The sequence below is a fragment of the Pristiophorus japonicus genome, chromosome 10 (assembly GCF_044704955.1).
Source record: "Pristiophorus japonicus isolate sPriJap1 chromosome 10, sPriJap1.hap1, whole genome shotgun sequence".
NCBI classification, from domain to species: domain Eukaryota; kingdom Metazoa; phylum Chordata; class Chondrichthyes; family Pristiophoridae; genus Pristiophorus; species Pristiophorus japonicus.
In genome coordinates this window covers 28,490,517-28,512,134 of record NC_091986.1, presented here as the reverse complement: position 1 = coordinate 28,512,134, position 21,618 = coordinate 28,490,517, and positions in this window count along the sequence as shown.

Sequence of the window (21,618 nt, the reverse complement as noted above, 5' to 3'; positions counted from 1 at the left end):
AGACATTCCCAATACCTTGGTCACCCCACATAAAGATAAATCGCAAAAATAAAACAAAAAAAAACAATCACGCTTATCTCATGCAGTAATTCCTTCCCTCACCGCCGCCGGGATAGCCTGTTTTTTCAGGAGGTCCCACTACAGGGCACTACAGGGTTAGCGCGAAACAAAAATCATCGGGTTTTTGAAACCGGTGGCATTGCACACCGGCTCAATGCTCTCGGGCGGTACTGCCCAGCCGGAAATCATTTGCATATCCATTAACGCCCCTCGGGGGCGCAAATAGAGGCGCAAGCCCCCCCCAAAATACACCCCTTAATCTCCTAATATGGCTAGGTCTCAGATTTTACTTGATAATGATCCTGTGACATGCCTACGTTAAAGGCACTGTATAAAGTTGCTGTTTTTGTTGTGATAGGGCAAACAGTTCAATGGACTATTGATCCAAAAGCATAACACTGGTATAACCTTTATCCAACAAGTATATCAAACTTCCTTCATTGATTCTGTAAGTGTGGTTAGATCCTCAAAACTTTATGCTGTTAAAACTTTGGGGGGCTTTTGTCAATAGTGGCAGTGGGATGAGGTGGGTGAATGCCTAATTTTGGGAAATGAGTTTGATATTCTTAGATTTGTTTACATTTGTCTGAACTTGGGCATAGGACATTAGGTGATCTAAAACAGGTCGCTGATTGGATAGTAGGTAGGTACAGCAGGAGTGGCGAGGTCGGGACGCAGAAGCGTTGAGTGATCGTGGAGCGACGTGATCGGGGCCCAGGGGAGGCGTGAGTTCAGGGCAAGAAGAGGCGAGGGCCCAGGGGCAGCATGGGCGAGCCCACACTGCGATATGTGTATGCACTAGGTCCGTGCAGCAGAGCTGGTCTCTCGTCGTCTTGGGTAATCCTTGCCACTGGACCAAAACCTAGCTCTGTCAAGCTCCGTGTGGTGGCTGGTGTGCAACGGCCACCACACGTTAAAAAAATCTACGCACAGGCATCTTCCACCCTTCAGGATGTAGTTCGGGACCTGAAATATTAGGTCCTTCATTGAAACACCTGTGAAACTTTTTGGCGTGGAAGCAAGTCATCCTCGACTCGAGGGACTGCCTACGATGATGATGAGAGGTTAAATGTGTCAATGGCTTAATTTGTATGCAAGTAATTCACATTAAGCAATACAAACAAACCATATTTATTGTTCGATTCTTATTCACCTGTACTTATTGAACTGGAACACATAATAAATAACAACAATATCGAACAAATATGCTATTGAAGAGTGGTCTCAGATTTCATGTTACCTGGACTTCAGATTATTATCAGTGCAGCAATATGCACCAGATGTTCATCCCAGTTTAAGTAACAGGAAATAGGATGATAAACTGCGTCTGATCAATTAGCTAGTTTGCTTACATTTGCTGTGAAACCAAACATACACAGGACAGCATCATATTACACATCTGCTGCCATGTTCTGTGATGCATCATAAAGAGCTGAGCCATTCAGGCTTGTTCGATACGACTTCTATGAAAGGTTTACTCGGAAATCGGTAGTCCCTCGGAGTCGAGGAAGACTTGCTTCCACTCAAAAATGAGGCCTTAGGTGGCTGAACAGTCTAATACGAGAACCACAGTCCATGTTACAGGTGGGGCAAATAATCATTGAGGGAACGTTGTGGGTGGGACTGGTTTGCCGCACGCTCTTTCCGCTGTCTCACATAGTTGTTCTAAGCAGAGAAATTTGAATTTGGTACCGTCAAGTGGTTTAAATGCTAATGATGTTGCACCTAAACCAGTAGCTTTTGGGTCCAAGGTCTAACGGTAGAGTTAAATTGACAACACTAAAGTGTGTTTTTATACAATATTAGTGTTTGAATGTGAAACTGAATTGTTACGGTTCAATGACACTAAAAAAAGAGCTGACTAGTACAGTCTTCAGGATGTATGCTGCAATATGTGGTAAGTAAAGTATAGGGATGTAAGAGTACTGAAATGTAATTATTTACTATTTTTATATGTATGCAGTCATTGTCTTCATTCCTCCATCTTACTATGGAATTTTTTGAGGATGTTTCCAGTAGAGTGGACAAGGGAGAACCAGTTGATGTGGTGTATTTGGACTTTCAGAAGGCTTTCGACAAGGTCCCACACAAGAGATTAATGTGCAAAGTTAAAGCACATGGGATTGGGGGTAGTGTGCTAACGTGGATTGAGAACTGGTTGGCAGACAGGAAGCAAAGAGTAGGAGTAAATGGGTACTTTTCAGAATGGCAGGCAGTGACTAGTGGGGTACCACAAGGTTCTGTGCTGGGGCCCCAGCTGTTTACATTGTACATTAATGATTTAGACGAGGGGATTAAATGTAGTATCTCCAAATTTGCGGATGACACTAAGTTGGGTGGCAGTGTGAGCTGCGAGGAGGATGCTTTGAGGCTGCAGAGTGACTTGGATAGGTTAGGTGAGTGGGCAAATGCATGGCAGATGAAGTATAATGTGGATAAATGTGAGGTTATCCACTTTGGTGGTAAAAACAGAGAGACAGACTATTATCTGAATGGTGACAGATTAGGAAAAGGGGAGGTGTAACGAGACCTGGGTGTCATGGTACATCAGTCATTGAAGATTGGCATGCAGGTACAGCAGGCGGTTAAGAAAGCAAATGGCATTTTGGCCTTCATAGCGAGGGGATTTGAGTACAGGGGTAGGGAGGTGTTACTACAGTTGTACAGGGCCTTGGTGAGGCCACACCTGGAGTATTGTGTACAGTTTTGGTCTCCTAACTTGAGGAAGGACATTCTTGCTATTGAGGGAGTGCAGCGAAGGTTCACCAGACTGATTCCTGGGATAGCGGGACTGACACATCAAGAAAGACTGGATCAACTGGGCTTGTATTCACTGGAGTTCAGAAGAATGAGAGGGGATCTCATAGAAACGTTTAAAATTCTGATGGGTTTAGACAGGTTAGATGCAGGAAGAATGTTCCCAATGTTGGGGAAGTCTAGAAGCAGGGGTCACAGTCTAAGGATAAGGGGTAAGCCATTTAGGACCGAGATGAGCAGAAACTTCTTCACCCAGAGAGTGGTGAACCTGTGGAATTTTCTACCACAGAAAGTTGTTGAGGCCAATTCACTAAATATATTCAAAAAGGAGTTAGATGTAGTCCTTACTGCTAGGGGGATCAAGGGGTATGGCGAGAAAGCAGGAATAGGGTACTGAAGTTGCATGTTCAGCCATGAACTCATTGAATGGCGGTGCAGGCTCGAAGGGCCGAATGGCCTACTCCTGCACCTATTTTCTATGTTTCTATGTTTCTATCTTTCAACATGGTGGAACTGTGTCAACGAGAACTAGCTTCCTTTCGCTCTCAATATCTAAACTCTCTGGTTATTTTGTGTAAGTGCTTTTCTTTAAGTTCACGATATAATTCTTTTTGCGAATAGCACAGCAAAACCAAGCCAGACCTCACCTAACAAAGAATAAAGTTCACTTGATCTTGGGTAGTGATTTCTGTTGTTTTAGATTGTCAATTAGATTGTAGGTATATCAATGATCAGTGGATTATACAACTATACGTGAGCTCCAATTCCAGTGGGTGGTTTTCACATTAAGATGTACTGTTCAGTTCCTATACAAAGCTGAATATTTCATGTTTCTTTTTTTATGGAGTCCCTTACATCTCATGTTTCCAGTCATAATAGATCAATGGGATCTGACTGACAGGATCAGGGAAACACAGCATAATGAATAACAATAGGTAAACAAAAGAGCTCAACCATGCCTTCATTCTTCATCTGCCTTCTCCGAGTCTTTTTATATCTTCCACTCCAAGCTCTGCAGTCTCCAACACTTAATACCCTTGTGAAAGTTAAGCATGGGATGGTACATTATTTTAAACTGGCCCGAAACCAGTTTATCTCAGGGATTTAGCCACTGCTGGACTGAAAGACAGAGAAAGGAAGAAGGAACTTGTATTTCTATAGTGCCTTTCACAACCTCAGGACGTCCTAAAGCACTTTACAGCCAATGAAGTAATTTTGAATGCAGTCATTGTATGGAGATTAATGCCTCTAATAAAATAATGTAAATGAATTTCAAATGGACGGGTTAGTTTTGTATACTACTACCCATGCTACCTTTTTACAACTCAGTATCTTCCTTCTTTAGACTTCTCTCCTTCCACATACTGGTCCCAAAATTCCTTGTGCCAGGCTCCTGCTGTAACTGCCTAAGTCACATTCGATAGTGCCCTGCACCGCCTCATTTTTGTAGGTCAGATGGGGGCATATCTCTGGTGTCTGCCTGACGGAAATTCCGGTGCCAGCCTGACTTGGGATTGTCCAAGTTCCCAAAGTTCCCCTACCAATGGTCCTATTGACCCCGAGTAAGATAAATAATCTCGCAATTTTTTTTTTTAATAAGTTATTTGGAGTTCCACATTGCTTGCCTGACCTGAATCCCACTGATGGGGCTCACGTTTGTCCCAATGAAGACCAGTACACTTCCATACACAGAATGAGCATCAGAAGAGGGAAGACCTTGCTTAAGGAGTCTTTACCCCTGGTGTTGCCCCAGGCTGTCAGTTTGGCTTGTAAGGGGTTGATAGAAGTTCCGCCCCTTACAAGGCATTGAAGAAGCTCCCAGAAACGGCTACAACCAGGTCTCTACAATTTCTACCAGTCTCCCACCAGAGTTATGGCAGAAGACTAGTGGATCCCTGAGGAATTTTGGGCCAATCTTGCAGCGGAGGAGATGCTCATTCTCAAATTTGTTCCAGTGCAGTTCTATAAGTGGCCAGCAAGAGGTGTACCACAGAACTTAATGTTGATTTGCCCATTGTTTTTATTTTCTCTCTCTTATTCCGATTTCCATTAAATACCTCCCCTCACCACCCCTCACCTAGTGGAAAAATGACCATACCTCTTTGCCATTTTCCATCAGATATGAGATTAGAAATTGTCTAAATAACTCGCCCCGAGTCAGAAGGTTGAGGGTTCCAGTCCCACTCCAGTGACTTGAGTACAAAAATCCAGGCTGACACTTTAGGAGAGCTGCACTTTAGGAGGTGCGTTTTTCAGATGAGACGTTAAACCGAGGCCCCGTCTGCTCTCTCAGATGGATACAAACAAACTCTGACACTATTTTGAAGAAGAGCAGGGGAGTTATCCCCAGTGTCCTGGCTGCCATGTATTCAACTGTCATTGTAACCCATGTATAAGCTGACCTAAGTTGTACACCTTGAGAACACTGACCACAGGGGGCGAACTTGTGGGAGACATTCCTAACCTGGACTTTCCAGTATAAAAGCGGAAGCTCCACCCACCGTCTGTCTCTTGAGGTCTTGTGAATAAAGGTAACTGGTCACAGAGTGACCTTCTCTCACGTATAGGCCTCGTGTGCATTTATACTGTGTAGTAAGGATATATCATTGGCCAATATTTATCCCTCATCAACATAACAAAAAACAGATTATCCGTCATTATCACATTGCTGTTTGTGGAAGCTTGCTGTGCGCAAATTGGCTGCCCCATTTCCTACATTACAACATGACTACACTTCAAAAAGTACTTAATTGGCTGTAAAGCACTTTGGGACATCCGGTGGTCATAACAGGTGCTATATAAATGCAGTGGAATAGGACCTTGGGTGCTTGGGCTATAGGTGGTCTTGACTGCGCTAAAAAATCCACGCACGTCGTGGTTGTCGGCTAGTTACTGGATTTCCTGTGCTTTTTGCACCAACCATCTGTTCTTTAGGTCCCGAGTTTTTTGTTGGACATCGGCTTTCAGTTGTCTGTAGATCTGCTTTCTCTCACTCGAGTTGTGATGTTGTGTACAATTCAAAAATGCCTTGCGTTTGCAGTTTATTAGCCCCTGGATCTCCTGGTCGTTCGCATCGAACCAGTCTCGATGTTTTTTGGTCGAGTAACCAAGAGTCTCTTCACAGATGCTAATTATGGAGCGTAGTTTAAAACAAAATGAAAATGGGTAAGTGATACAAGTGCTTAGTTTTAACCCTCGGGTGGCTCGATGATGGACTGCATCAGCTGGCTGGCTGATCCTGGGGCTTAAATTATGAGAACATGTTGCATAGCCGAGGTTTACATTCCTTTATATATAGACGATTAAGTAGTGATCTAATTGAGGTGTTTAAGATGATTAAACGATTTGATAGGGTAGATGGAGAGAAACTATTTCCTCTGGTGGGGGAGTCCAGAACAAGGGGCATAACCCTAAAATTCGAGCGAGGCCATTCAGGGGTGATCAGGAAGTACTTCTTCACACAGAGGGCAGTGAAAATAAGGAACTCTCTCCCCTACAATGCTGTTGAGTCTGGGGGTCAATTGAAAATGAGATCGATGGATGTTTGTTAGGTAAGGGTATTAAGGGATACAGAACCAGCCATGATCTCGTTGAATAGCAGAACACCCAACTTCTATTCAGATAGGATTTAATTCACTTTCATGGATTTCTCGTCATCAGACATTTAAACACTCGATTTTAGATTATTTAAATTAATCATGTTAGTAGTCTAATAGAGGAGAATCAAATTTGATAGAACTGTAAAACTGTAATTTAGGTTTGTGCATTATAATCTTGGTTTGCATGTTCGATACTATTGCAATGATAAGAGGAAAGTGAATGGGTAAACATTTGGCAGATGGAATATAATGTGGGAAAGTGTGAGGTTATTCACTTTGTCAGGAAAAATAAAAAAGCAAATTATTATTTAAATGGATTACAAAATGCTGCAGCGCAGAGGTACCTGGGTGTCCTTGTGCATGAAACACAAAAAGTCAGCATGCAGGTACAGCAAATAATCTGTTTTTGTTGTGTTGACACTGCCATATCAAGTACAAGCAGTAAATGGGGGGATAGGGAGAGGCACCAGTAAATGGGGGATGGGGGAACCAGCCCACACTGGGATATGTGTGCGCACTAGGTCCGTGCAGCAGAGCTGGTCTCCAGTCGTCCTGGTTCAACCCTTGCCACTGGATAAAGGCCTAGCTCTGAAAAGCCCGTGTGGTGGCTGATGCGCAATGGTTACCACACGTTAAAAAAGTTCATGCACAGGCATCTTCCACCCTTCAATTGGAGTTCAGGACTAGAACAACGAGCCCTTCATTGAAACATCTGTGAACTCATGTGGAAGCAAGTCATCCTCGTTCGAGGGACCACCTATGATGTTGATGAATAGCAGAACTGGCTCGAGGGGCTGAATGGCCTCCTCCTGTCACTATGTTCCGATGAGGCCTGGCCCATTTTGAGGGTTGGGCCACATTCACTTGCCATTAGTGAGCTGCACACTCCCAGAGGCCGCCTTATCCTGCAGGAAGATAGGTCCGGGGGAGGGTGCGTTTGGGGATGTGGGTGGCGGGGGGTGGAACATGGGATGGTGGAGGCCTGCATTATTCTTTTAGAGGCAGGGGGCACACTCCTGCTTTTCCTGGTCTCACAAAAATAACCTTAGCACTTATCCTTTTGGGTATCTCCTGTCAGGTTTTACTGAGCGGAGCTTCCACGGCACAATCTCTGCACAGTTGACCAGGAAAATCTCATTGGGGTCCTATGCAGATCATAGGACCCCTATTTGCATAGATAAGAAGGCTCCTGTCTGATTTGTGCCAGTGGAAAGCACCACCAGTGGAAAATAGTGGCGGAATGGGAATGGGGCAGTAAGTCTGCCGCGTCCATTTTAACTCTGCTACCGCCCCATTTTCGTTCGAAGTTAAAATGTTTTCCAAGAGTTTTTAAGCTTCAAACCTTATGCCACAATTCAAGAAAATGCCATTGCAATGCTTTTATCTGTTGCACTGCGTCATCCTGTCTGAAAGGTTGTGTAAAAACTGACAGTAATTTGGTGAGATGCTTGCCAACATTTATTTTCCGTGGCTCCTTCCCTTGAAACTAATCGTTATCCGTGCAGCTGCCACAGCAGAAGTGGCACAAGATATGACTCAACTGATCAAATACTGGAACAGCGTGGAACTCGTCTGTACTCCCTGTTTAGTGGCATGGGAGAGTTCAAGCAGAGACATCCAAAAGCCGGCTGAATGAGTTCTGTTCATACCGAGCATTCTACACAGAGCGTGGAGATTGTTGTGTTTCTGGGTTTTCACTCTCAATATTTTCCGTGGGTTCAGCAGCTCAAACCACTTCCATCAGTCAGGCTTCACTTCCCTTGAATTGGAGTGAGCCTTTACGTGCCAAACATCGAGGCAATTTGCAGTGAGCCCAGGGACTAAACAGAAGATCATTGTTGATGGGGAGGAGGCCTACAACTTGGGATAGGATCCAGAGCCACAGAGTTTTTCTGCCCCATTTAGATTCGGGCCCAATTTTTGACTGGTGGGGATGAGAGGAGAGGGAAGGTGATACATCCTTACTATTCAGTATAAATGCACACGAGGCCCATGCTTGAGAGAAGGTCAGTCTGTGACCTGTCCTTTATTCCATAGCACTCAAGTGATGGAAGTGGGTGGAGCTTCCCCTTTTATATCTGAAGGTCCAAGTTAGGAGTGTCTCCCACAAGTTCACCACCTAGTGGTCATTGTTCTCACAGTGTACAACTTAGGTCAGATTATACATGGGTTACAATGCTGGTTGAATACATGACATCACCTCCTCCCCCAAAGTCTTATTGGGATCACAGGTTGAGTCTCTCTGGTGGTTTACGCTCTCTTGTAGAGCGCCTGAGTTGGGGCTCCGGTTGTTGGGCGCTGGCTTGAGTGTCTGCTGTTTGCGGTGCCTCAGGCCTGTCCGGACTGCCCACAGTGACTGGGCTCGCCTCCCTTTGGTTCCGGTGTTCGGTCACCTGTGGAGGAGTGAACTCTATATCGTGTTCTTCCTCTGCTTCTTCTATGGGGTTGCTGAACCTCCTTTTTGTTTGATTCACATGTTTGCGGCAGATTTGACCATTGGTAAGTTTAACTACCAGAATCCTATTTCCCTCTTTGGCAACCACAGTGCCTGCGAGCCATTTGGGCCCTGCAGCGTAGTTGAGGACAAAAACAGGGTCATTTACATCAATACATCGCGCCCTCGCATTCCTGTCATTGTAGTCATATTGTGACTGGCGTCTGCTCTCGACAATTTCTTTCATGGTGGGGTGTATAAGGGATAACCGGGTTTTGAGCATCCTTTTCATTAGCAGCTCTGGGGGTGGAACCCCTGTGAGCGAGTGTGGTCGGGATCTGCAGGCCAACAGGAGGCGTGATAAGCGGCATTGTAGGGAACCCCCTTGGATTTTGAGCATTTCCTGTTTGATTATCTGCACTGCTCATTCTGCCTGGCCGTTTGAGACCGGCTTGAACGGTGCCGTTCTGACATGGTTAATTCCATTGCCTGCCATGAAGTCCTGGAATTCAGTGCTTGTGAAGCACGGGCCATTGTCACTGACCAAGATGTCCAGTAGACCGTGGGCGGCAAACATTGCCCGTAGACTTTCTACCGTGGCAGAGGATGTGCTTGAATTTAAAATGTCACACTCGATCTATTTGGAGTAGGCGTCGACTACAACCAAAAATATTTTTCCCATGAAAGGACCTGCGTAGTCCACATGGATGTGTGACCAAGGCTTGGCGGGCCATGGCCAGGGGCTAAGGAGGGCTTCCCCTGGGCGCATTGCCCAGCTGGGCATACGTGTTGCACCTGCGAACACAAGTTCCAGATCTGCGTCTATCCCTGGCCACCAAACGTGTGGCCTGGCAATTGCCTTCATCGTGACAATGCCCGGGTGCTCATTGTGGAGTTCTCTGATGAACACCTCTCTGCCCATCTGGGGCATGACTACGCGGTTTCCCCACAGTCGGCAATCGGCCTGAATCGAGAGTTCATCCCTGCGTCTGTGAAATGGTTTAAATTCCTCAGGGCATGCCCTGTATGTGGCTGCTCAGTCCCCATTCAGGACACATTTCTTGACTAGAGACAATAGCGGGTCTCTATTTGTCCAGACTATAATCTGACGGGCTGTCACGGGCGAGCCTTCGCTTCCGAAAGCTTCAACAGCCATGACCATCTCAGCAGCATGCTCGGTAGCCCCCTCAGTGGTGGCTAGTGGGAGCCTGCTGAGTGCATCGGCGCAGTTTTCGGTGCCCGGTCTGTGCCGAATTGTGTAGTCATAGGCGGCTAACGTGAGTGCCCACCTCTGTATGCGGGCCGATGCGTTTGCATTTATGGCCAAAAGGGACGTTAGGGGTTTGTGATCTGTCTCCAGCTCAAATTTCCTGACAAACAGGTACTGGTGCATTTTCTTTACCGCATATACACATGCGAGCGCCTCCTTTTCTACCATCCCGTAGCCCCTTTCTGCCCGGGACAGACTTCTGGAGGCATAAGCTACTGGCTGTAACTGACCCTTGGCATTGACATGCTGCAACACACACCTGACACCATAGGATGACGCATCGCACGTTAACACAAGTTTCTTACATGGGTCATATAGCGTTAACAGATTGTTGGAGCATAACAAATTGCGTGCTCTATTAAAAGCCCTTTCCTGGCTGTCCCCCCAGACCCATTCGCGACCTTTGCGTAGGAGCACGTGTAGCAGCTCTAACAGCGTGCTCAATTTGGGAAGAAAGTTACCAAAATAGTTCAGGAGCCCCAGGAATGAACGCAGCTCCGTCGTGTTACGGGGTCTGGGTGCTCTCTGGATCGCTTCCATTTTGGACGCAGTTGGGCTGATCCCGTCTGCTGCTACCCTCATCCCCAGGAATTCTATCTCTGGAGCTAGGAAGACACACTTCGCCTTTTTCAGTCGCAGCCCTACCCGGTCCAGTCTGCGTAGCACCTCCTCCAGGTTGTGGAGGTGTTCTTCAGTATCGTAACCCGTGATGAGGATGTCGTCCTGAAAAACCACCGTCCCTGGAATCGACTTGAGGAGGCTTTCCATATTTCGTTGGAAGATCGCGGCGGCCGAGCGAATCCCGAGCGGACATCTGTTGTACTCAAACAACCCCTTGTGTGTCGTGATGGTGGTCAGCTTCTTTGACTCACTCACCAGCTCCTGGGTCATGTAAGCTGAGGTTAGGTCCAATTTTGAAAAAAGTTTGCCATCGGATAGCGTCGCAAAGAGGTCCTCCGCTCTCGGTAGCGGATACTGGTCTTGGAGTGACACCCGATTGATGGTGGCCTTGTAATCGCCACATATCCTGACCGACCCATCCGCCTTGAGCACCGGCACAATCGGGCTCGCCCAGTCACTGAATTCGACTGGCCAGATGATGCCTTCTCTCAGCAGGCGGTCCAATTCGCCTTCTATCTTTTCCCGCATCACGTACGGCACTGCACTGGCCTTGTGGTGTACTGGCCTGGCGTCTGGGTTTATGTGAATCACTACCTTGACCCCTATGAAAGTGCCAATGCCGGGTTGAAATAATGAGTCAAATTTGTCCAGGATCTGTGAGCATGATACTCGCTCCACAGAGGAAATTGCATTGACATCGCCCCATTTCCAGTTCATGACAGCAAGCCAACTCCTCCCCAGTAGTGCGGGACCGTCCCCTGGGACAATCCAGAGTGGCAACCTGTTCTCTGAATCTTTGTGGGTCACGACTACCGTGGCGCTGCCTAGCACCGGAATGATCTCCTCTATGTATGTCCGTAGCTGTGCGTCAATCGGCGATAATTTTGGCCTCCTGGCCTTGGACGGCCACAACTTTTCGAACTGTTTGATATCCATCAGGGACTGGCTGGCCCCCGTGTCTAACTCCATTGATACTGGGATGCCATTGAGGAGCACTTTCATCATTATTGGTGGCGTCCTGGTGTATGAACTGTATACATGCTCCACATGAACTCGCTGAACTTCAGCTTCCAGCGATTTCCCCCAGCGTTCATTTCTGCAATTTCTGCAGGTATTTTGCTCATCTCTGCAAACTCTGGCTGCGTGTGTGCCTCCACGCCTCCAACATGAGCTGCTGTTTGAAACAAAAGGTCCCTTGCCAGTCGATCGTCCCTGACTGCCCCTGTTATTATCCTTGAGTGCGCCATTAACAGGTGTTGATGGCCCCATTACTGGCCGCATTGTCCCTTACAATGGCGTGAATCGCCATTCAGCTTGCCATTGTCTCTGTCGAACTCCCCCTCTGGCTTCGACTACATGTTGGGGCATGCCCGATTGCTTTTGTCTGCCTGGATAACTGTGTGCTGGTTTAACAATGTTGAATCTCTGTCCCAACCATTCCTTAACACAGTACCTCTCGTCTGTTCTGCTAGTGGCCATGCTTGCGTGGTTTAAATCACAGTTTCTCGTCGCCATTGATACGTCCTTACTATACAGTATAAATGCACACGAGGCCCATGCTTGAGAGAAGGTCAGTCTGTGACCTGTCCTTTATTCCATAGCACTCAAGTGATGAAAGTGGGTGGGGCTTCCCCTTTAATATCTGAAGGTCCAGGTTAGGAGTGTCTCCCACAAGTTCACCACCTAGTGATCATTGTTCTCACAGTGTACAACTTAGGTCAGATTATACATGGGTTACAATGCTGGTTGAATACATGACAGAAGGAACCAAGCAACTGATCGGCCTGCTTTCCCTTGGGTATGTCATAAGGGGTTTCTGGGTTATCCTGGGAATTCAGCCCATTGAGTGCTGATGGGAATTCAATTGAAGGCCTCGTAAGTGTCCCATAAAGGCATCCCCTGGAGGGGATTTGATTGTCTTTTTAAAGATTTTGGACAACATCGGCATTACTGGTTATTAACAGCTGGGAGTCAGAAGGTTGTGGGTTCTCAAGTCCCACTCCAGTGACTTAAGCACAAAATTCCAGGCTGACCCTCCAGTGCAGTACTGAGGGAGTGCTGCACTGTCGGAGGTGCCATCTTTCGATGAGACGTTAAACCAAGGCCCCGTCTGCTCTCCCGTGTGGACGTAAAAGATCCCATGGCACTATTTCGAAGAACAGCAGTGGCGTTATCCCCGGTGTCCTGGCCAATATTTGTCCCTCAATCAACATAATTAAAAACAGATTTTTAAAAATTAATTCATGCAATGTGGGCGTTGCTGGCAAGGCCAGCATTTATTGCCCTTCCTTAATTGCCCTTGAGAAGCTAGTGGTGAACCAGATTCTTGAATCACTGCAGTTCGTGTGGTGAAGGTACTCCCACAGTGATTTTGTCATAGCAGTTTGGAACAAGCAGAATGGCTGACGAGGCCATTTAAGAATCAACCACATTGCTGTAGTTCCAGAGTTACATATAGGTTTCTTTCCTAACGCACATTAGTGTACCAGATGGTATTTTTATGACAATCCAGTAGCTTCACAGTCACCATTAATACTAGCTTTTAATTAACTGAATTTAAATTCCCCAGTTGCCACAATAGGATTTGACCTCACATTCCCAGATCATTCGTCCAGGCTTCTGGATTACAAGGCCCATAACATAACCACTATACTACCATTATCTGGTCATTATCACATTGCTATGTGTGGGAGCTTGCTGTGAGCAAATTGGCTGCCGCGTTTCCTACGTTACAACAATGACTTCACTTCAAAAGTACTTAATTGGCTGTAAAGTGCTTTGGGATGTCCTGACGTTGTGAAAGGCACTATAACAAATGCAAGTCTTGCAGACCCCTTATTTTGAGACTGTGACCCCTGGTTCTAGTTTCACCAGCTCGGGGAAACATTCTCTCTGCATCTACCCTGTCAAACCCTGTAAGAATTGTGTGTATTTCAATGAGATCACCTCTCATTCTTCTAAACTCTAGAGAATATAGCCCGAGTCTACTGAATCTCTCCTCATGGGGCAATCCCCCCATCCCAGGAATCAGTCTGATGAACCTTCGTTGCACTCCCTTAATGGCAAGTATATCCTTCCTTAGGTAAGGAGATCAAAATGTACACAATACTCCGGTGTGGTCTTCCCAGGGCCCTATATAATTGCAGTAAGACATCTTTACTCTTATACTTAAATTCTCTTGTAATAAAGGCCAAAATACCATTTGCTTTCTTAATTGCTTGCTGTACCTGCATGTTAACTTTCAGCGATTTGTGTACAAGGACACCCAGGTCCCTCTGAACACCAACATTTCTCAATCTCTCACCATTTAAAAAATACTTGTTTTTTCTATTTTTCCTACCAAAGTGAATAACTTCACATTTCTCCACATTATATTCCATTTGCCATGTTCTTGCTCACTCACTTAGCTTGTCTATATCCCCTTGAAGCCTCTTTGCATCCTCCTCACAAGTTATATTCCCACCTAGCTTTGTATTATCAGCAAACTTGGATAGATTACATTTGGTCCCCTCATCCAAATCATTGATATATATTGTGAATAGCTGGGGCCCAAATACTGATCCTTGCGGTACCCTACTAGTTGCAGTCTGCCAAACTGAAAGTGACCCATTTATTCCTACTGTCTGTTTTCTGTCTGTTAACCAATCCTCAATCCATGCTAGTATATTACTCCCAATCCCACGAGCCCTAATTTTGTTTAATAACCTCTTGTGTGGCACCTTATCAAATGCCTTCTGAAAATCCAAATATACTACATCCACTGGTTCCCCCTTATCTATTCTGCTAGTTACAACCTCAAAAAACAAATTTGTCAAACGTGATTTCCATTTCATAAATCCGTGTTGACTCTGCCCAATCTTATTTTTATTTTCTAAGTGACCTGTTACCCCGTCCTTTCTAGCATTTCCCTGCTACTGATGTCAGGCTAACTGATCTGTAGTTCCCCGTTTTCTCTCTCCCTCCTTTCTTACATAGTGGAGTTACATTTGCTACTTTCCAATCCGCGAGAACCGTTCTGGAATCTATGGAGTTTTGGAAGATGACAACCAATGCATTCACTATTTCTATAGTCACCACGGCAAACGAGCCAAAGGTGGGCAGCGGATACGTTACAAGGACACCCTCAAAGCCTCCCTGATAAAGTGTAACATCCCCACTGACACCTGGGAGACCATGGCCAAAGACCGCCCTAAGTAGAGGAAGCGCCTTCGGGAGGGCGCTGAACACCTTGAGTCTCGTCGCCAAGAGCATGCAGAAATCAAGCTCAGGCTGGAAAGAGCGTGCGGCAAACCTGTCCCAACCACCCCTTCCCTCAATGACTATCTGTCCCACCTGTGACAGAGACTGTGGTTCTCATATTGGATTGTACAGCCACCTAAGGACTCATGTTAAGAATGGAAGCAAGGCTTCCTTGATTCCGAGGGACAGCCTATGATGATGATGATGAGCCATCTCTTTCAAAACCCTAGGATGTAGGCAAGGGTGCTACCCACTGAGCCACAGCTGACACTATTTGTTGGCCATTTGTGTGCAGAACATGGCAGATTTTCCACCACATCGAAAACACCAAGCTGCAGCAGAGTGCTTGATTAATGCTCACGGTAAAATTTAAATGAGGCCTGAACCTGATAGTGGTTCGTCCTCTTAACTGTGGCCTTGGGCACTAACTGTGGGCACACCACCAATATCGCGCCTGGGATCGACTTGAAAATCCTCCTCTTCACGGACAAAAATATTTCTAGAATATCAGTCAGTCAGTCAGTCAGTCAGTCATAAGCAGTCCCTTGGAATCGAGGAAGACTTGCTTCCACTCTTAAAATGAGTTCTTAGGTGGCTGAACAGTCCAATATGAGAACCACAGTCCCTGTCACAGGTGGGACAGATAGTCGTTGAGGGAGAGGGTGGGTGGGACAGGTTTGCCGCACGCTCTTTCCGCTGCCTGCGCTTGATTTCTGCATACTCTCGGCGATGAGACTCGTGGTGCTCAGCAGTTTGCAATAGCAGTTTGTAGGCGCACCTCCACAGTTGTAGTTATTCTATTGCTAGTTTGGCTTCACACTCAGCTACTTTCAGTGCAAACTATTGCTAGCAATCTGGTTGTCTTATCTTGCAGGGGAGCTGACTTGTTATACACAACTGGGAAGAAACAGAACATTTCTATTTGTCATTGTATGTCTCACCACTAACCCCATTCTTCATTCTGGGAATTGGGTGCTAGTTTGTGCATGGAGACAGGCGTGACTGTTTATTGCTTAGTGAATGAATTTTGAGGTTATTTTAGGCCATGAAAGGAATGTAAAAGCTGACATCTTGAAATGTAACAGATATTCAACCCTACGGAGAATTTTTTTAATTTTTCTTTGTCAGCATAAAGTGAGTGTACATATAAAATAGCCTTTATTGTTAAGCAGGATTAATGCAAATCCATTGTAGAGGATCTATCTGTGTCTTATTCACTCAATTTTTTTGATGGTCTAATGAATAAAAGTTTGTTCCTTCTTTGCTCTCTTTTGCTGGCTTGCTTTCTGTCTCTTACAATCTATTCCTTTTATTTCTTTCCACCCCCTCTACTTCTCTTTCTGTTTCTTTTTGATTCATTTTACAGTCTCATGTGTTTTTTCTTCTTTCTGTTTCCATGACGTTGACCGGAATTTTCTGAGTTAAGGACGGGTGAGTTAGAGGTGGCGGGGTGAGGGGGGGGGGGCGAGGGCTGGGGTGGGTGGGAGTGTGGTGAAAGTTGAACAAATGGGGACCCCGATCCCAACCCCGCCCACTTTCACCTTTCACCCAGGCGGGTCAGGGGGGCGGAGGCGATTGCTGCCAACCTGCTGCCAAGAGGAGGTTGGTAATTTACATATGATAATGAGGCCTGAAGCCTCTACTTTAACCTGCTGTGCAGGTTTAACTGCTGGTGGCCGGGGATCCCGGGGCTCGGGGGATTCCCGGTGGCTGCAATAAGATGGCCTCGGGGAGCAATCCTTGTGGCTGGGAGGAGCAGGAGTGCTTCTCCCCATCCCTGCAAACTCCCCCACCACATCAGCCTGGCTCTCCCCAGGGTTGTAGCTCCAACCCCAGGGATTGGACCTCCCGCCCCCGGGCCTGGAACACATCCCGGGATTGCGGTTTAGCCCTGGAGTCAAAGATCAGACTCCCCCCCCCCCCCCCACTCCCTCCGGGCTCCCCCTGGGGGATCGTACACCACGCCCCCCCCCACCCCCCGCCCCTCCTGCCCAGCCCAGCACTTACCTGTTCCTTGTTCCTGACAGGACTAGCAGCCAGCCTGTCAATCAGGCTGACTTTGGGCGGGGAACCCGCTCCTGACATCGCACGCATGCTGGAGTTAAAACTCCACAGCGTGCCGGGAAACTCGGGAAAATCCAGCCCCTTGTTTTATTTCTGTTTAATTTTCTTAAACTTGCTCTGATTCCTGCTTCTGTGCCTGACATTGCTTCCTTTTCAGATGTCACTAAAATGGCGAGTAAGAGAAACAATATTCATAAGATAGTCATTTTATGGTGGGGCCATATTTACCTCATGGACAAAAGTGACCCGCTAAATAATGTCAATTTGCTCACGCAGGCTCAGTTATACTCGGTTCAGTAACGCCTCGATTTTGACATTCTCATCCTTGTTTTCAAATCCCTCCGTGGCCTCGCCCCTCACGATCTCTGTAATCTCCTCCAGCCCTACACCTCTCCGAGATTATCCTCCTAAATTTCTAACCTCTTGCGCATCTCTGATTTTATTCACTCCACCATTAAGGAGATAGACTGTCAGTTCTACCGTTCACCAAGGACCCAGATGCCCTGTTGACCTCACCGTGCCGTTATCGGCCCGCACTTCCACAAATTCGCGGCGCAAACATTTTTCAAGCTGAAGGGCGAGGAAAAAAATCCAACTCGGGGCAGGCTGAGACATACCCTGCTCCAGCAAATACTGGGCCATTATCAAAATTCACTGCCACCACAAAGGTTGGCAGTTTGGTGAACAAGACACACTGTAAAAGACTTTAGGAGTGCATAGACAAGTTAGTAGATTGGGCAGTCAGATAGCAGATGTAAATTAATGCAGAGAAACGTGAGGTGCTGCATTTTGCGTAGAAAATCAATGAAAAAGCCATGAACAATGCGGATGAACCTATAGTGTTCAAATGAATAATAGCCTTAAAATTGCGAGTGCAGTTGATAAAGTCATAAAAAGGGCCAATAGTGTTTTGGAATTTACAAATAGGACATGAACATACAAGAGCAAAGTGGTAATGATACATTTGTACTAAGCAATGGTTAGGATACAGTAGGAATCTAATGGATGCTCAATTATTAATAAAAAGACATGAAGGCAATAGAAAGCATACAGCAAAGATTTACCAGGATAATACCAGAAATGAAAATCCATAATCATGAGGAGAGACATGAGATAGTGGGACTATTTTCATTGGCGCAGCGAAAGCGAAGAGGAAATTTAATAGAGATATTTAGAATTATGATGACTAGTTCCTTTGGTTAGGATGTCAGTGATGAGAGATCATCAATTAGAATTATGACTGTGAGTGAGGAGAAATGTCTGTATGTTGAGTATTGTTAAAGCATTGCAATCTTTACCACAGGTAGTGGTTGAAAATGTTACATGCATAATGGATAACTATTTGAAGCAGAGGAAGATAGATGGGATTGGGAAGGGAGATTATCAATGAGATTACTGTTGAATTGTTCTCAGCACAGACTCAAAAGCTAAATGGCTTCCTTCTGTGGTGCAAACTTCCATGGCTTTGTGATACGACCATCATCATCATCATAGGCAGTCCCTCGAAATCGAGGGATACTTGCGTCCACTCTTAAAGTGAGTTCTCAGGTGGCTGAACAGTCCAATACAGGAATTACAGTCTCTGTCACAGGTGGGACAGACAGTCGTTGGAGGAAAGGGTGGGTGGGGAGTCTGATTTGCTGCACGCTCCTTCCGCTGCCTGCGCTTGTTTTCTGCATGCTCTCGGCGACGAGACTCGAGGAGCTCAGCGCCCTCCCGGATGCACTTCCTCCACTTAGGGGGGTCTCGGGCCAGGGACTCCCAGGTGTCAGTGGGGATGTTGCACTTTATCAAAGAGGCTTTGAGGGGGTTCTTGTAACATTTCCGCTGCCTACCTGGGGCTCGCTTGCCGTGTAGGAGTTCCGAGTAGAGTGCTTGCTTTGGGAGTTTGGTGTCGAGCATGCGAATAATGTGGCCCGCCCAACGGAGCTGGTCGAGTGTGGTCAGTGCTTCGATGCTGGGGATATTTGCCTGATCGAGAATTGGCCTGATCTTGCGTCTGCACACATTCAGAGGCTGAACTTCAAGTCAGCATCAGCATCTTCACCAAGGCGTATGAAAGCATGGGCCTGACACTAAACATCCCTAAGACAAAGGTCCTCCACCAACCTGACCCCGCCACACAGCACTGCCCCCGTCATCAAGATCCACGGCGCGGCCTTGAACAATGTGGACCATTTTCCATACCTCTGGAGCCTACTATCAGCAAGGGCAGACATCGACGGCGAGTTTCAGCACCACTTCCAGTGCGCCAGCGCAGCCTTCGGCCGCCTGAGGGAAAGAGTGTTCGAAGATCAGGCCCTCAAATCTGGCACCAAGCTTCTGGTCTACAGCACTGTAGTGATACCCTCCCTCCTGTATGGCTCAGAGACGCGGACCATATACAGTAGACACCTCAAATCGCTGGAGAAATACCACCAACGATGTCTCCGCAAGATCCTGCAAATTCCCTGGGAGGACAGATGATATTATCAGCTTAACCGGCGAGTAGTGGAAATTTGAATAATACCCTGTAACTGTCAGAAATAGACCTACAGACATACAGTGTTCAATTTAAAATGTTCTGGTTATTAATTTTCATGATTGTAAAATAGGGAAGGTTACAAATTGAGCCGGATCATCTGATCTGTGCTCCTGTCTAGTGCGACTCCATGCTGGAGCACTAACTCGTACAATGTACCCGAATATACGCAAACATGTTTACAAAGTGTTTCAGTCTGCTCCACCAGTGAAATGGCCAAGTGGTGTACCCCAGCACTGTAGTTCGGTGTCACTCTAAGCAGGTACCAGGTTTTAAATTGGCATAACAACTCCATTAAGGTTGAGTAGAGAACTTTGAAAATATTTTTAATTCTCTTCTATAGTTCACAAGCATAAGTCAACTGCAATCTTTGTACATTTTATGTTGTGATTATAATCACTCAATGATGAGTACTGAAAACAGTTCGCACATTACCAATCTATGTGATTGTTTTGAGAAACAAAGAAAATTCTAAACTACAGTGTTTGATGACGGCACATCGATAGGACCTGTAGATAAATATCACTGTCTACATATCTCAGTGAAAATTATTTAAAGATGCCTCAATTTAACAATGACGTTCATACTTATGTTGAAAGGATTTGCGCAAATGCTGAATGATTATACATCACTCAAGCTCAGAGCATACTAGAGTGCAAAATGTTTACTGTAATCATATCCCCAGCAGCAATCACATTGCTATCCTGTAATTATCACTGGGAGAGTAGCCAGACAAGTCATTGGGTTTAAGACAGAAGGGAAGGTGGGGGTGGGGGGGAAGGAATGTAGACAAAAGCTGGCTCAGTCTGACTAACTCACAGATCACTTACCTGTGAGAGATACTTTTTCTCTTGGCTGATATGGCGTAATAGATAAGCTGTCCTTGTACCCAAGGAGGCCCCAAATTCCAGCTTGGAAGTGAAGGTCAATTTTCATTGAGGGCTGCGGTGTTCAACGTCTCAAGTGAAATATGTTGTCCTTTAGTGGCATTATCCATTAATATATCAGTGAGCATCTATCCGCAGTCCAAAAATGTCACCAGTCCAATAAACTCCACATCTGAAACAGTGGAACTAAGTGTCCAGAGATAGGCAATGTCACCAAAGGCAAGTTTTACCTTTCTCTGGTCAAATGTAGAGATCAATTTGCATTGGTCACAATTCCTGAACAATTAAAAAGAATTTAAATAAGTGCACGTTATGAAGCCCTACCTACGTACAGTTTTTGATTTCTGCCCCTTTCCAATTTTATCCCCCTTCTTATCTTCCCTTTCCTGAAGGTGCTGACTCACTCACGCGGGGGTACAAATTCATAAGCACCAACAGCTGTTGTGTCTATATAAGCCTTTAGAATGAGTGTTCTGAGATTATTTTATCATGATAGCATTACAAAATACCCACACATGCACTTCTCAGAGGGTGTAGCAAAGACTCTGGCTGATATTGTCATGTATGTATGCTTGGGGTTACTAGCCACCAGGTGGCGCCACTGTTGGAGGTCATTGGGCTGTACGTACATATGTGCAGCCCAGGTATAAAAGGCAAGCCATCATGTAATGTAATTATTTGGGCCCAATTTGTACCTGTGTTAGTTTACAGTATTCAGTCTATCGAGTTATTACATACATAACATTTGGCGACGAGGTAATTTAAGAACCTTTGCATGCAAAAATGAGCACAATTGGAATTCTGGAGAGTTTCGTGGAAGGAGAGGACTGGGCAGATTTTGTAGATCGCCTGGACCAGTACTTCGTGGCCAACAAAATGGAGGAACCCACTGAAGCAGTTAGGCGCAGGGCGGTCTTCCTCACGTTTTGAGATCCGAAAATCTATGGACACATAAAGAATCTTCTCTTGCCTGCAAGTCCAACAGGCAAGGACTATGAGGAATTGTGTGCTCTGGTACGTGACCATCTTAAACCAGAAGGCGGCACCATCATCTCATGATATCGATTCTACAAGCATGTTCGTTCTGAGGGCCAGGATGAGGCTGAATTCGTTGCCGACCTAAGACGTCTAGCTGGACCGTGTAAGTTTGAAAACGCATTGGGAGA